Source organism: Aethalodelphis obliquidens, unplaced genomic scaffold (genome assembly GCF_003676395.1).
Source record: "Aethalodelphis obliquidens isolate GAN/ISIS:26980383/991018 unplaced genomic scaffold, ASM367639v1 scaffold113, whole genome shotgun sequence".
In the NCBI taxonomy this organism is placed as follows: domain Eukaryota; kingdom Metazoa; phylum Chordata; class Mammalia; order Artiodactyla; family Delphinidae; genus Aethalodelphis; species Aethalodelphis obliquidens.
Genome location: NW_020838057.1, coordinates 2,356,289 through 2,373,783, shown reverse-complemented (window position 1 = coordinate 2,373,783; position 17,495 = coordinate 2,356,289). Strand labels below are relative to the sequence as shown.

The 17,495-nt window shown below is 36.3% G+C and overlaps 1 long non-coding RNA gene across 2 annotated transcripts in view; it reads left to right on the top strand.

Moving 5' to 3' along the window:
* Positions 1-5: 5 nt before the first annotated feature.
* Positions 6-17,495, top strand: part of LOC113615178 (uncharacterized) — a 20,655-nt gene continuing 3,165 nt past the window's right edge. The window contains exons 1-5 of one of the 2 annotated variants that reach the window (XR_003430924.1): positions 6-2,160; positions 3,624-3,901; positions 4,064-4,111; positions 15,849-15,944; positions 17,243-17,329. This is a non-coding gene — a long non-coding RNA (uncharacterized LOC113615178). The remainder of the gene's footprint in view (positions 2,161-3,623; positions 3,902-4,063; positions 4,112-15,848; positions 15,945-17,242; positions 17,330-17,495) is intronic. The other variant, XR_003430925.1, reaches the window with a different exon arrangement.

The window sequence follows — 17,495 nt, the reverse complement described above, 5'->3', positions numbered from 1 at the left end:
AGGGTTAGATGAGGTCATGAGGGTGGGGCCCTCATAATAGGATTAGTGTTTTTAAAGAAGAGACACCAGAGACCTCTGCCATGTGAGGACACAGCAAGAAGGTGGCTATCTGCAAGCCGAGAAACTAGACCTCACCAGTATCCAACCTTGTGGCATCCTGATCTCAGACTTTCAGCCTCCCAAACTGTGAGAAATACATTTTGTTTACATCACCCAGTCTATGGTATTTTGTTATGACTGACTAATACATGGGAAAAACCCTGCATTTATGTGCCAGGCTCTTTCATGTCAGCTGTTCACCATATATATAATAGTTTTCAGTGCTGCTTTCCAGTTTGTGCAAAATGTGTAAGAAATAAAATCAGAATTCTTTTTTGGAATTAGGTTATATACAGTTGGACTCTTCTGTGTGCGTTTTTCTATTGCAAAAGCTACTTTTGAAAGCACCTATATCTAAGACAACTTTGTGAAATGTTTGACCACATGGATTAGGTCCCTCTAACTTTGACCACAGCTGAGAAGACGACAACTGGATTTGTGAAGGGAGCATGCATGTAGGATAATAGAACAATTTTCCATTTAAACTTGTCATATCAGTCTGCAAGATCAGCGTAAAAAATCAACACTTCAAGCAAATGGATGAGCAAACAGCATAGAGAAGGCTCATGGAGGGGCATGTCTTTTCTCCCTATCCTATATACACATCTCTCTACTTTGTTAAGTCCTCTGTCAGTCTGCCATAGAGGTTGGTTCCAAAATAATGGTCACAAACCTAATATGTACTAATAAGACACTGTTCTTGTCTGCAGGCATTTACAGTTTAGGGAATACAGGATATTTAAATATGGAAGCATGTAAGGTACACAGGTAATATAGAGGATGATGAACTCCATGGTGATGGATCACTTGGAGACAGCGATAGTATTAAAGGGAGAATAGATATTTACTAGGCACACAAAAGTTGGGAGGCTATTGAAGGCAAGAGAAAGTACAGAGGTACAAACTAAAGGCAGAGGGTTGTGGAGTATTAGGGGAGTTACAAGTTCCAGCATTTAGTACAGTGACTGGCACATAGGAAGTAGTAAGTACTCAATAATATTGAATGAATGAATGAAAACATCTTAGTTTAGCTGGCCTGTCTCTAAGGCATAATCCAAAGAGAACACTGAAATTTGAAGGTCACACAGACATTGAGATTGACACATAGAAAACATGCCCTCACTCTAAGGAATCACTAGTGAATTTTGAAGGCTGTGATGAACTTAGGGTAACCACAGCAAGGAGCAACCTTAAACCTAGTCCAATTTTTATAACTGTATTAATGAAAACCTACATGAAAGGAATAACAGAATAAATGACATGACCGTTTCTAGGGCTTAAATCTGTTTACCTGTTTCTACTCTCCTACATGAGATACCTGGGTTTGGGCCAAAAAATAAAAATTTACAAGACATACAAAAATGCAAGAAAAGTCACCACCCACCAAAAGACAAAGCAGTCAAGAACTAGACCCAGACTACCTCACACAGAATTTTAAATGTTAAAGGCTCTAATGAAAAAAGTGTACAACAGGCAAATTAGATGGGTCATTTGATCAGAGATGGAACTATGAGAATCAAATGGAAATACTGAAATGAACACAGTAAAGAGATGGGAACAATACCTTCAACAGGCTCAAAGGTATACTTGACATAGCCAAGGAAAGAATAAGTCAACTTGAAGGTAAGTCAATAAGAATAGCCAAACTGAAACACAGAGGAGGGCAGGGGTCACAGAACAAATCGTCCAAGAGCTGTGGGAAAAGATCTATTGGTCCAACACATGCAGAATTGGATTCCTGGAAGGAATAGAGAAATTGGGTGGGAAGAAATATTTGAATAAACAATAGATAATGACACCAGAACAAAAATCTATAAAGCTTCAAAGAATACAAGGAAAGATTTTTTTTTAAAAGACGTTACATAGGAACAAAAGGGGGAAAAAACTGTCTATGAAATTTTTCATGAAAATGTTTTTCAGAATTGATAGAGAAATGAAGACTTTCTCAGAGGAGGAAAAAACAGAAAATACATTGCCAGAAGACCCTACTCTTAACTTCATTTAACAGTTCTTTAAACAAAAGGAGATGCACAAAGAGATCTGGAAATGGAATAAATGAAGGTAAGATAGTTTTTTTTAAAACTTATCTACCTAAAAGCTGTCTAAAACAGTATGCTATAGCATATATCAGTGTAAATAGATGATAGAAGCACAAAGGATGTGAGGGAGAAATTAAGAAATATATTGTGTAATATCTTGTTAATGTTACATTATTAAAGATATATTCTGGTTAGTTAAAGACATATTGTAACCTTACAATAACCTCTAAAACATTTTAAAGAGATGTAAGCAGTTAATAGAATAAAATGGAATAATTAAAAATCCTCAGTTAACCCAATAGAAGGCAGAAAGAGAACAAAAACCAAAGAATAGGCAGAACAATTAGAAAATAGTTAAGAGGATGGATGGGTTTTAATCCAAATATATAAAAAATTGCATCAAATATAAATGGTCAAAACACATCAGTTAAAAGACAGATTATAAGATTGAATGAAAAAGCAGGACACAGCTATATGCTGTCTAGCAGAAAGTCACTTTAAAGGTATAGGTAAAAGTTAAGTAGTGGGGAAAGAGAGATCATGCAAGCATTGGTAAAAAGGAAGCTGAATTCACTTTTAATATCACATGAAGTCGACTTCAGAGTAAGGAATATAATCAGGGAAAAAGACAAACACTACATAACAATAAATTTTCTAGGTAAACATAACAATCCTAAACGTATATGCATCAAACTACAGAGGTGCAAATTTCACAAAGGAAAAAAGAAAGTGTAAATAGTCTACAATTATCATTAGAAACTTCACCACTTCTCTCTCAGTCATTGATAGAACAAGTAGAAAATCTGTAAGAATATAAAACTGAACAACATGATCAACCAAATTAATGAGTTGACCTTTATAAAACATTCCACTCCACAAGAGTAGAATACGCTTTCTTTCCAAGTCTTCCAAATGTTCTTTCCACATGGAACATTTCACCAAGAGAGACCGTAAAACAAATCTTAATAAATTTTAAAAATTTAGTTACATATATTCCCTGTTCATACAGAACTAAACTAGCAATAACAGCATGGTATCTGAAAATATTTGGAAGGTTTAAATTACAAATTCCACTTTTTTAATAGATACAGAATTAAATTTACTATTGAATAAGTGGACCTACGCAGTTCAGACCCAAGTGATTTGGGGTCAACTGTAATGAGTACAGAGGAATCACAGAAGTAACTGAAAATGCTGGGATTTAAATCATGATGGGAAAGACCCATTATGTGATACTTTCTGTGCCGTTTTCTGATATGTCACACACTCCTGGAAATACATAAGAATTCAGAAATTGGCTAATAAGCATCAAATAATTTAATCTTCAAACGTGTGGGTTTTTCTTCAGCAGTTTCTTCTTTCTCAGATACATATGGAGAAATTCAGGCAATTCAGGCAGATGTAACAGGTTAGAAATGAGAAAGCCCCCAATTTCCCACCTGATTTTAAAGTCAAGAACTTGACATGTAATTTAACTTCTTAAAGTGCAGACCCCTCCACTGCTCTGGCTGCATCTCGGACCACTCCCCTTGGGCCCCGCCACCTCGAGGAGCAAGCCCACCTTTTCCTCCACTGCTGGCACCACATGACACAGAACCTACATCCTGTGGGCATCTGCTCGATGACCTCGTGCCGAGTTCGCCTCAGTCATTTCTTACTGCCCCAGTATGTTTGATTCCCAGTACTCCTGCCACATTGCCGAAAAATGGAATGAACTTTGAGTCATTTAGAAGAGAACAAGCAGCTATTTGGAAAAAGCCAAGGTAGACTGTATACTCAATCCTATTTTTTTAATTGACCAATCCTATATTTCCTCAAATTCGTTTGCAAGATACAAGTTTTTCAGTTTATGTTCCATGGTCATTAATTCTGCTTTTGACACTTCTTGACTATGAATTTAAAGTTAATGATCTTTTTGTTGACAGACAAAAGCTCATCTACCTTGCCTGCTTCATTATTTAAGATCCCAAAAGGTGAGTTTCACTTTGTATTTATTTCATGAAGCTTATAAAATTTGCTGTGGGAAACTGGGTGTTACTAATTGTAGCAGATATATCAAGAAATCAAACATTCCTTTATAAAAAGCACTTGACAAAGGCTAAACCAGGAATAAGTTGAAGAATTATCTATTTCTTCTTGAGTAAGGTTGGCAGTTTGGTTCTTTCAAGAAAATTTTTCCATTTTATCTAAGTGGTTAAATTTATTTACATAAAGTTCCCAATATTCCCTTATCTGTTTAATAACTGTAGTGATGTCATCTCTGCCATTCCGGATATTGGTAATTTGTATGTTATCTCTTTTTTCTTTCATATTGTCTGAGTGAAGATTTATTGGTTTTATTGACCTGCTTTTGTCTTTTCTGTTTCCTACTGATTTCTTTATTTCCATTTTTATGGTAACTGGGTTTCGTTGCTCTTCATTTTCTAATTTGTTAAGGTGGAAATTGAAGTCATTGATTTGAGAGTTTTATTTTCCAACTTAGTAATATTATGTTTCCTTCTAAGTAATGTGTTAGCTGCATTCCACATATTTTGATATGCTGTGTTACAAGTTTCATTCAATTAAAAATACTTTCTGTTTTGCCTTTTGATTTCTCTTTTAATCCATGGGTTACTAAAAATTGTGCTATTTAGATCCAAATATTTGGGGGATTTTCCAATTATCTTTCTATTATTGATTTCTAACTTAATCCATTCTAGTTAGAAAATATTTTGTATGAATTGAATCCTTTTAAATTTATTGAGATGTGTTTTAAGGCCCGGAATATTGTCTATCTTGGTAAATGTTCTGGGTGCATTTAAAAAGAATGCATATTCTACTGTTCTTGGGTGGAGTGTTTTTTAAATGTCAACTAGATCAAGTTGGCTGACAGTGTTGTTCAAGTCTTCAGTGCCCTTACTGATTTTCAGTCAACTTGTTCTTCGGGAGATGCATGTCAAAATCTATAATTGTGGATTTGTCTATTTCTTTTTTTAAATTGAAGTATAGTTGATTTACAGTGTTGTGTTAGTTTCAGATGTACAGTGGAGTGATTTACTTATATATATATGTATATATATATATATGTTTTTTAGATTCTTTTTCATTATAGGTTATTACAAGATATTGAATATAGTCCCCTGTGCTATACAGGTCATTGTTGTTTATCTATTTTATATATAATAGTGTGTATCTCTTAATCCCAAGCTCCTAATTTATTCCCTCCCCCCACCTTTCCCCTTTTGTAACCAGTTTGTTTTCTGTATCTGTGAGTCTATTGCTGTTTTGTAAATAAGTTCATTTGTATCAGTATCATTTGCTTTAGATTCCACATATAAGCAATATCATTTGATATCTGTCTTTCTCTGTCTGACTTACTTCACTTAATATGATAATCTCTGGGTCCTCCATGTTGCTGCAAATGGCATTATTTTATTCTTTTTTTATGGCTGAGTAGTATTCCATTGTACATATATACCACATCTTTTTTATCCATTCATCTTTTGATGGACATTTAGGTTGTTTCCATGTCTTAGCTATTGTAAATAGTGCTGCAGTGAACATTGTCGTGCATGTATCATTTCAAATTATAATTTTCTCTGGATATATGCCCAGGAGTTGGATTGCAGGATCATATGGTAACTCTATGTTTAGTGTTTTAAGAAACCTCCTTACTGTTCTCCATAGTGGCTGTACCAATTTACATTCCCACCAACAGTGTAGGAGGGTTCCCTTTTTCCCACACCCTCTCCAGCATTTATTATTTGTGGACTTTTTGATGATGGCCATTCTGACTGGTGTGAGGTGATACCTCATTGTAGTTTTGATTTGCATTTCTCTACTGATTAGCAATGTGAAGCATCTTTTCATGTGCCTGTTGGCTATCTGTATATCTTTTTTGGAGAAATGTCTGTTTAGGTCTTCTGTCCATTTTTTAAATTTTTTTAAATTGGGTTATTTGTTTTTTGATTTTGAGCTGTATGAGCTATATGTATATTTTGGAAATTAATCCCTTGTGGTTGCCTCATTTGCAAATATTTTCTCCCATTCCCTAGGTTGTCTTTTGTTCCGTTCATGGTTTCTTTTGTGTTCAGAAACTTTTAAGCTTAATTAGGTCCAGTTTGTTTATTTTTGCTTTTATTTCTGTTACTTTAGGAGAAGGATCCAAAAAAATATTGCTACAATTTATGTCAAAGAGTGTTCTGCTTATGTTTTCCTCTAGGAGCTTTATAGTGTCCAGTCTTATGTTTAGGTATTTAATCCATTTTGAGTTGATTTTTGTATACAGTGTTATAGAATGTTCTAATTTCATTCTTTTACATGTAGCTGTCCAGTTTTCCCAGCACTTATTATTGAAGGTACTGTCATTTCTCCTATATATATATATATATATTTTTTTTAATTTAATTTATTTTTTGGGTCTTTGTTGCTGTGCATGGGCTTTCTCTAGTCGTGACGAGCGGGGCCTACTCTTTGTTGTAGTATGCAGGCTTCTCACTGTGGTGGCTTGTCTTGTTGTGGAGCAGGGCTCTAGGCATGTGGGCTCCGTAGTTGTGGCTCGTGGGCTCTAGAGCATAGGCTCAGTAGTTGTGGCACATGGGCTTAGTTGCTCCGCGGTGTGTGGGATCTTCCCAGACCAGGGCTTGAACCCATGTCCCCTGCATTGGCAGGCGGATTCTTAACCACTGCACCACCAGGGAAGCCCTCCGTTTTATATTCTTGCCTCCTTTGTCGTAGGTTAATTGACCATAAGAGTGTGGGTTTATTTCTGGGCTTTCTGTCCTGTTCCATTGATCTGTCTGATTTTGTGCCAGTACTGTACTGTTTTGATTACTGTCGCTTTGTATTATAGTCTGAAGTCAGGGAGCGTGATTCCTCCAGCTCCATTCTTTCTTAAGATTGCTTTTGCTACTAGGAGTCTTTTGTGTTTCCATACAAATTAAAAGTTTTTTTGTTCTAGTTCTGTGAAAAATGCCATTGGTAATTTGATAGGAATTGCAATGAATCTGTAGATTGCCTTCAGTAGTATGGTCATTTTAACAATATTGATTCTTCCAATCCAAGAACACTGTGTATCTTTCCATCTGTTTGTATTGTCTTCAGTTTCTTTCATCAGTCTTATACAGGTCTTTTGCCCTCTTGGATAGGTTTATTCCTCAGAATTTTATTCTTTTTAATGCAGTGACAAATGGAATTGTTTCCTTAATTTTTCTTTCTGATATTTTGTAGTTAGTGTATAGAAATTCAACAGATTTCTATATATTAATTTTATATCCTGCAAATTTACTGAATTTATTGATGAACTCTAGTATTCTGGTAGTGTCTTTATGATTTTCTATGTATAGTATCATGTCATCTGCAAACAGTGACAGTTGTACTTCTTCTTTTCCAATTTGGATTTCTTTTCTTGTTTTTCTTCTCGGCTTGCTGTGGCTAGGACTTCCAAAAGTATGTTGAATAAAAGTGGTGAGAGTGAGCATCCTTGTCTTGTTCCTAGAGGGAATGCATTCAGCTTTTCACCATTGATTATGATGTTAGCTTTATCATATATGGTTTTCATTGTGTTGAGGTATGTTCCCTCTATGCCCACTTTCTGGAGAGTTTTTATAAATGGATGTTGAATATTGTCAAAAGCTTTTTCTGCATCTATGGTAATGATCATATGGTTTTCATTTTCCAGTTTTTTAATGTTGTGTATCATCACATTGACTGATTTGTAGATATTGAAAAATCCTTGCCTCCCTGGGATAAATCCCACTTGACATTGGTTGTGTGATCCTTTTAACCTATTATTTGGTTTGCTAGTATTTTGTTGAGGATTTTTGCATCTATGTTCACCAGTGATATTGACCTGTAATTCTTTTTTTTGTGATATCTTTGAGTTTTTTGTTTTTTTGTTTTTGGCCATGCCACACAGCTTGTGGGGTCTTAGCTCCCTGCCCACGGATTGATCCTGGGCCCCCTGCAGTGGCAGCATGGAATCCTAACTACTGGACCACCAGGGAATCTCTGTCAGATTTTGCTGTCAGGGTGATGGTGGTTGCACAGAATGAGTTTGGAAGTGTTCCTTCCTCTGCAGTTTTCTGGAATCATTTCAGAAGGATAGTTGTTAACTTCTCTAAATGTTTGGTAGAATTCACCTGTGAAGCCATCTTGTCCTGGACTTTTGTTTGTTGGGAGTTTTTAAATTACTGATTCAATTTTAGTACTGGCAATTGGTCTGTTCATATTTTCTGTTTCTTCCTGTCTCAGTCTTGGGTGATTGTACCTTTGTAAGAATTTGTCCATTTCTTCTAGGTTGTCCATTTTATTGGCCTATAATTGCTCATAGTACTCTCTTATGATCCTTTTTATTTCTGTGTTTTCGGTTGTAACTTCTTTTTCATTTCTGATTTTATTATTATTTTTTCAAATTTACTTGTTTTGTGGTATGCGGGCCTCTCACTGTTGTGGCCTCTCCCGTTGCAGAGCACAGGCTCTGGACGCGCAGGCTCAGCGGCCATGGCTCACGGGCCCAGCCACTCCGCGGCATGTGAAATCTTCCCGGACCGGGGCACGAACCCGTGTCCCCTGCATCCGCAGGCGGACTCTCAACCACTTGCGCCACCAGGAAAGCCCTCTGATTTTATTGAAATGGGCCTTCTCCCTTTTTTTTTTTTTGATGAACCTGGCTAAAGGTTTATCAATTTTATTTATCTCTTCAAAGAACCAGCTTTTAGTTCCATTGATCTTTTCTATTTTTTTAGTCTCTATTTCATTTGTTTCTGCTCTGAATCTTTATGATTTTTTTCCTTCTAACTTCAGGTTTTGTTTGTTCTTCTTTCTCTAGTTCCTTTATGTGTAAGGTTAGGTTGTTTATTTGAGCTCTTCCTTGTTTTCTGAGTCAAGATTGTATCACTGTAGATTTCCCTCTTAGAACTGCTTTTGTGGTGTCCCATAGGTTTTGGATTGTCATGTTTTCATCTCTAGGTATTTTTTCATTTCCTCTTTGATTTCTTCAGTGATCCCATTTGTTGTTTAGTAGCATTTTATTCAGCCTATACGTGTCTGTTTTTTGCAGTTTTTCTCGTAGTTGACTTTTAGCCTTATAGCATTGTGGTCAGAAAAGATGATTTCAATTTTCTTAAATTTACTGAGGCTTGTTTTGCCACCTAGCACGTGATCTATCCTGGAGAATGTTCCATGTGCACTTGAAAAGAATGTGTATTCTGCTGCTTTTGGATAGTATGCTCTATAGCAGGGGTCCCCAACCAGTCCGTGGCCTGTTAGGAACCAGGCCACATGGCAGGAGGTGAGCGGCAGGCAAGCGAGCGAAGCTTCATCTGTATTTACAGCCACTCCCCATCGCTCGCATTACCACCTGAGCTCCACCTCCTGTCAGCATTATGGTGAGTTGTATAATTATTTCATTATATTATTACAATATAATAGAAGTAAAGTGCACAACAAATGAAATGTGCTTGAATCATCCTGAAACCATCCGCCCTGCCAACCCCAGTCTGTGGAAAAATTGTCTTCCACGAAACCAGTCCCTGGTGCCAAAAAGGTTGGGGACTGCTGCTCTATAGGTGTCAATTAAGTCCATTTGCTCTACTCTGTTACTTAAGTATGTGTTTTTTATATCCATTGATGTAAGTGGAGTGTTAAAAGTCCCCTACTATTATTGTATTACTGTGGATTTCTCCTTTTATATCTGTTAATATTTGCCTTATATATTGAGGTGCTCCTATGTTGGGTACATATGTATTTACAATTGTTATATCTTCTTGGATTGATCCCTTGATCATTATGTAGTGTCCTTTGTTTCTTGTAACAGTCTTTAAAGATTTAGATTTGTCTATTTCTTTTTGTAGTTCTATCAGTTTTTTCCCCCTGCTTCAGGTAATTTCTTCACATGCATGTTCTGATGAGTATTCAGGTAAAATTCAGCTAAAAATTCTGCAGATGTCTAGGGTTTTTTCCTCTTAGAGCTTTCAGGCACTTCATCCTGTGAACTCCAGTCACCTCAGTCTCCGTGACTTTTAGCTTCATTTCCTCAACTTTGGGAGGCAACAGCCTGGAAACTTTCCATGCAGTTATCTGGGGAAATCATAGTACTCATCTCATTTGTTTCCCATTTTTCAGGGGTCTCTGTTTCATTGCCTGTTATCCAATGTCTTGAATGCCAAGGTTTCATGTTTTGTCCAGTGTTTTATTGTTTCAGATGGGAGGATAAACAATTTTCTATAATTCCATCTTCACCAGCAGATCTCAAATAAGCATTTAGTTAGGGTAGGCCTCACTGTGGAGCTAGGATTTATTTTTTAAAACAGGGTTGCAATTAAGTCTTTCACATATGCTTTTGAAATTTTTTACCAATATTTTTGGAGAATTTCTGGATCAAAAGATAGGCATATTTTGATAGATACTGCCAACTTGCCTTTCCTGTTCAAACTAGTATTTATCTAGAATGAAGGTTACCTAGAGAAATGTTATGTACCTTTGTCCAGTGCTGCCTACATCTTGCGCATCTTGAGATATATTAGTAAAGTTTTTCAGAATTTCTTCTGCCTACTTTTTCTCCATTATGCCACTTTACCAGAGGGCAGACTGTGCCAAAGATATTGGCATGTTCTTTTAATGTGGCTCTGTTAATTCTGTATTCTACTTTTCATAGTGTGTGATATAAGGTGGTATATTGAGGTTTTTTTCCTCACTCTGTTCAATTTTAGTAAGAGGAATTTGTAAATCTGAGTCTACTATCATTCCATAGGGTCTCTGAAAGACTAGACTACATTTTTGAAAGAGTAGAGCTCTTCCTGATCTGACTGTTTATCAAAGGCCTGTATTCTAGACTAGTAGGAAATTTGTTTTAGCCTAGTGATTGTCATGTATTACCGTGTATTCAGATCACCTGGGCATCTTGTAAGATACAGATTCTGAATTACTTGCTCCGGGTTAAGGCCCAAGGTTCTGGAATCCTAAGAAATTACGAGGTGAGGCTGATGCTGCTAGTCCAGGCCCCACATGTTGAGTAGCAAGGATTTAGCATTTACCTTGCAGTCCTGCACATCATTCGCAGCTTCCCTCTCCTCTGTCAGATGATAAATCACCTCTTCAAAACCCATGTATTTCCTCCTTGAACACTCCAGCTCCTCACCCCTGCCACTCTTTTGCAATTGTAAACAGAATTTCCGGAGACTTCTAAAGCCAGACTTTTCAGAGTAATACTGTGGCTTCAGTTGAGGTGCCTTTTCTTTTGCCCTTCCAGATATGCCACTACTTTGGAGGTATTTTGTGCTCATCAATGCATCATCAGTTTCCTCTCCCAGGATTCTCACCACATTTAGCAGCATTTCCTTGTGGATTTTGAGACTCAGAATTATAGACGTTTCTTTACTTCATCGAAGATGGAGTTTCCTTCTGTTTCTTATTCTTCTTGTTGCTTTCCCTTGGTTTCAGAAAGGAGAAATGGATAGACATATCTTGGTCCCACCACTTTAAATTCAAAGTTAGTATTTTTAAAAGCTCCTCATACATACATTTGAATTTGCCTCCTTATGGGAATGTACCAGTCTGCTACTCTTCCATAGAGACCATGAAAAGGGGTGGGGGCGGGGGGGAAATGGAGTTTTTCTAAACTGGAAGGCAATCCCCTTTGTAGAGCAGATCTGCTGTCCTTTATGTAAACAGCTTCACTTTTTGTTTGCTGTCTCTGACATCTGTGCAGAAAGCCTTCTTTGGAGGTCTTTAAAGGGAACTCCCCTGATGTCTCCTGGCATAAATGGTGCAGGTGAGGCTCAACCACTTGTCACCCAAGCCCTAGTCTCTTGCTGTTGGAGTTACCTTGTCCAATGTGCAGCCATCTCAGGAGTCTGGCAAGATAGCTTAAATACTAGCAACTGTGTACTGAGTCCAGTTGACCCCTGGAAATTTAACTTACCCTTGCTACAGGGGCTGAGGCAGCTCCCTATAATTACACACAGTATTTCTGCAGCAAAAGATAGGTATATCTACACACTTAGTGAGTCAGTGTTGCCCTCATATGTCAGTTCAGGTCTGTTGTTTTCTTTATGGGAACTTTCTCAACTGCCCTCCACCCTACCCCCATCCCATGGGAATTTTGTTAATTGGCCATCCAGTGATCCAATTCCCCTGGTATGTGAACTTGACCCAGCTTGGCCAGAGTACCCCCTACCCTGGATCTGGTGATTGGTCCAGAGTGGGCACATAGCATAAACTGGAACAAATTATATTTTCCTCCCAGGGATTGACATGGAGGCTCAGAAAGAGATCACCTTGCTTTTGGGATTAAAAGCTCTAAGGATTTTTTAAGTGTAATATCATCAGGTGCCATTTTCTTCCTGCCAAGAGACAGAACCTGCCAGAGAATGAAACAACTGAACACAGAGCTGTGAGCTATTAATCTCTGATGAGTCTGAACACTTACATGCAGCCTACCTGAGACTGTAACATACATGCTCTACATCTTTGAGTTGTAGGAACTAATAAATACCTTTCTCCTAAGCTGACTTGAATTAGGTTTCTGTCATAATCCTGATTACAGTTGTAATTTTATTTGTAAATTTATCAACTTTATACAGTCTTTCTTATGAAAGGTAAGGATTTAATTCATCCCACTGAGTTATATTAGCTCCTCTGATGTGTTTTAACTTGAAATACAGCTAACCTACATTTCTTATTCTATCGCCTTTAGACATCTCCTGAATCCCCTCTATATACAGTGAGCATATTTCCCCTTATCCTTGCTTCAAGCTCTTATTTCCTTGTCAACCTCCCACCATCCAGTCTATATAAGCTATATTTTGCCTTTACATTATTAGGTAGATATTAGATATGTAGATATATATACACATAGAGACTTCAGTGATTTGTCTATTTTAAAGTTGGAAATAAAATAGCATTAGATCGTTATCACCACGTAAATATTATTGCCTGAAGAGTCAGAGCCAAGCAATGTGTGACGATTACATTTTCTGCTCTACAAGTCCAATGTTATGATCCCAGTACCCACTTAAAGGAATCTATTCCTTGTATCAGTCATATGGACTTCTTTTTTCATATCCTAGTTATTTTCCAAAGTCATATCACATTTTATGGGGGCTTGCTTTATATTAGGACCATAATATCTGGTGTGGCTTCTCCTTTTTTTTTTTTTCCAGAGCCAGTAATTGTTTTTCTTTCCTTCTGACGAACTTTTATCTTCACCATATTACTAAAATCCTCAAACTTTGTATTAATTCTATTTAATGTAACCCACCCCTTTCATTCTTAAGTTCCTCTTCACTGACTCCCTGGATATCTAGCCTACCAGTAATTTGGTCTGATTCTTGCAGGGTGATCATCCTATTCATCCTCAGCACCACTTTACTGGGTTAGATCCACTGTTTAAAGCCTTTCCTGTTTTTTACCTTTTCCATCCAAATTTTGCTGAAGCTAATCATTCCATACCCTATTAAAAGACAGTGGGAGTAAACTGGTAATACAAAATATCAGTACTTGGCCTCATGCTTCATTACTGTTTGGGTATAAAGTTCTAGATTCAAAGCAGTTTTAACTCACAAGTTGGAAAGTGCTGTTCTGTATTCTACAATCTAATATTGCTCATCAGAGGGAAGGCTAATGCTATCTTGATTATTATTCTTTATCAGGAGAAATTTCCATATTTTGAAAGCTTTTAGGATGGCCTCATCTTTAGTATTATGAAATTTCACAAGCGTATTTCTGGGTGTCTTTTTTTTCTATTGTAATTGTGCTTTTTGCCACTTCAGCCTGCCCAACATTGAGTGAGCTATTCCTAGCTGAGTGTTCATAATTTTCTTCAGTTTAGAAAGATTCTTAATCATTTATTTGATACATTCCTATTATATTTTCTCTATTAATTTTTTTTCTGGAACTCAATTAGATGTTAGACCTTCTGAACTTCCAGGTCCCTTTTGTTTCTCATTTAACTTTTCAATTTATGAACTTGAAGAGTTTCCACAATTTTCTTTCAAACCTTCTATTACAGCAATAATGTTTTTTCATCCTTAGGAGTTCTATCTTATTCCTGTTTTTGGTAGCTTCCCATATTTGCTTTAAAAGTGCAACATCTATTCAAATCTCAGACTAACACAAATTTTTATTTTCTTCTCATTATATAATTTTCCCTACTCTGGTTTAGTCTCTCTCTTGGTCCTTATTATGCTGGTACTTTTCTTCATCTGTGATGATCCTTAGCTGTCTGTTCACACTTAATAATGATATGGCTTGATTATCTTAGGTAGATAGCAGGAGGTTCTTTGGTTATTCTCATTGTAGATCTGTTTCCCTGAATGAAAAGGTTTACTGGGCTCTCTGCCTGCATGGGAAAGGCTGGTGAGTTGATGGGAAATTCTCCAAATTCCAAAAAAGGTTTCAACTTAGGCTGCCAACTCTCACTGTAGCTGCTCTAGTTCTCCGTGAGTTTGTTGAATTTTTTCATAGTTTAAATTTTTAAAATTTTAACATTCTTATTTAAAACTTCAAACATTACAGATAATGGTAAACCTACCCTCTTGACCAGAATGTCCAATTCTAGTTCCCTCCCCCAAAGAAACACTTATCAGTTGGATGTGTCTGTTCAGGACTTTTTCTAAGTATTTGCATACTTATATAAATGTATTAGAAATATATTTTAAATATATAATACTCTATTATTATGAAAATTTTCCATTTTCAATCAGTGTCTTTTAGTCAAATCCATACCAATATTACAAGTCCATTTTTTTAAACTGGTGCTAGTATTTCTAGTCATGCCTCTATTGATGGAAATTTAGACTGTTCCCAGTTTCATGTACTGTGCTGCCCTCCAAAGGGGTTATAGTGAGCATTTTTAAAACTTCAGTGCCTCCAAATTAGCACTGATGAGTATTTATTTCTCTACACAACTACCAAGTTTTTTTTTTATTATTGTAGATTACTTAAATTTGCATCTCTCAATACTAGCAAGGTTAAGCAGGGACTCATATTTATGGTCCATCTGTATTTCTTCTGACTTGCGCATTTTTTTTTTTTTTTTAATAAATTTATTTGATTTATTTATTTTTTATTTTTGGTTGCGTTGGGTATTCGTTGCTGCATGCGGGCTTCTCATTGCCGTGGCTTCTCTTGTTGCAGAGCACGGGCTCTAGATCGCGGGCTCAGTAGTTCTGACGCACGGGCTCAGTTGCTCCGTGGCATGTGGGATCTTCCCGGATCAGGGCTCGAACTCATGTCGCCTGCATTGGCAGGCGAATTCTTAACCACTGCACCACCAGGGAAGCCCTGACTTGCGCATTCTTGTCCTTTGTTCATTTTTATTCTTGCTTGGTTGTCCTTTACCTATTTATAGGTACTCTTACATCTCTCCCTTTGTATTACGATTTTTTTTCCCATTCTGTTTCTTATCTTTGTCTTTTTAAAAGCATTCTAACTTTTGATTTAATCAACTTCATTATGGCTTTCATTTTTGTCTAATTTAGGAAGATATGTCCAACAGCAAAGTCATAAGCATATGGTACTATATTTTCTTCTAACACTTTACTATTTACTTTAACATTTAGGATTTTATTTAACTGGAACTAATTTTTGTGAATGGTGTGAAGGAAGGATCCATTTCAATTTACTTATAGAAGAGAGGGTGGAGTGGGAAGGCTGTTGGCAGGGGTACTAACATAACTTTCACATAAAAAATCATTAACTGTCTTGTCATCGTGTCTCCTTATTACCCAGCCTCTACACAAGCCAACTCAAAGCATGAACTTTTCTAGGGACCCTTTGGACAGACTGACTCCCTTTACTGAAATCCCTGTTATGCCAACATTTCAGGTAACAGCTTCTTCTGCAACATTTCATGAATAACCACTCTTTTCCCTTTTGTCTTTTATAAAATTTGATTCTTTCATCCACTGATGACTTCTGCTCTTTTTTGATACCTTTTAAATTGTTTTATCTTTTAATAGGATATGGAGGAAAGATAAACTTGTGTTTAACTGCAAAGAAAACCTTGATTCCCAATGAAAATTTTGATGCTGACAAGTTACCTTTCAGAAATACTGTACAAATTCATACACCCTTACATCAGTACATAGAAGTACCTCCTCTCCTATGCTTTTGCAATGCAAATTTTATCAATCTGATATTGAAAGATGGTAGTTCATTTGTTTAACTTGTGTTCTGATCCTTGTGAGATTCTGTACTTACCACTTTCATCAGTCACCTGTTGGCTCTTTATACCCTTTTGCCCATGAGGGGAGGAGGTGTCATTTTTCTAAATGACTTGTAGAAGCACTTTTATGTTAAGTATACGAACTTCATAAGTTAAACATTTTAATGATTTTTTCCAACTCTAATGTTTAAAAACCTTTCGTTTGTACTATCTTTGACTATATAAAAGCTTTAATTAAAGTTCTTATATAGTCAAACCTAGAATCTTTGTGTGTGTGGCTTCTGGATCTCATGTCGTATTTAGGAAGACCATTCTTCATGATTATAAAGCATGTTATGGTGTCCTCTAATGACTCTGTTTTGCATCTGGATAAAAGAATGAAGTGATTGTTTTGTACAGAAATAATTTTTTTGAGCCGAATCTCATTTACCAATACTGTTAAGCCACTGACATGAAATATCACCTTTATTATATATTTCCTTTATGTGTGTATGTTGTGAATGTGTATGTGTGTATGTTGGCAATGTTTCAAGCCTTAAAAAGAAAGCCTTATTTTGTCAGATACAAAGAATCTATAGATTAATTTGAGGCCTACTAACAAATCTATAGATTAATTTGGGGCCTATTAACATCTGTAGAGTACTGAGTCTTCCCCTACAGAAGGATAAAATGTCTATTCTTTTAATCCTCCATTAAACTTTAGTTATTTTCTTTGTACTTATGTTCACAAGAGAACTGGTTACTGCATTGATTGCATGCTCAAAGCCTTCAGGAGTCAGGAAGTAATATAAAGTGTAAAACAAGTCAGATGTAAGGGAACAGGTAGTGGTTTGAACTGTGGAGAACTGGAAAACGCATGTCCATCTAAAGGTATTCATATTCATTTGAAACTTGATGCATATCAAATCAAACATGTTGATGAGTTTTGACCTATAGTTTTGGTTTCTCTTCCCTCTAGTTTTGGAATTACAGCTTAGAAGCTTAACAACTTTTCTATTTAAATGACATGTGTTTAATACAATTCATCTACCTGAAATTAAGAGAGGTGAGTTAAACTTAAATTTTACTTTCTATTCTTCTTTGGTTATTGATCTTTTAAAGTTTTCTGTCTTTTAAAAACTATATTGCCTTTGTTTAAATGCAAATGATGAATACATCTCAGTAAATTTTACTTATTACAAGTGATTTTTTTTTTTTTTTTTTTTTTTTTT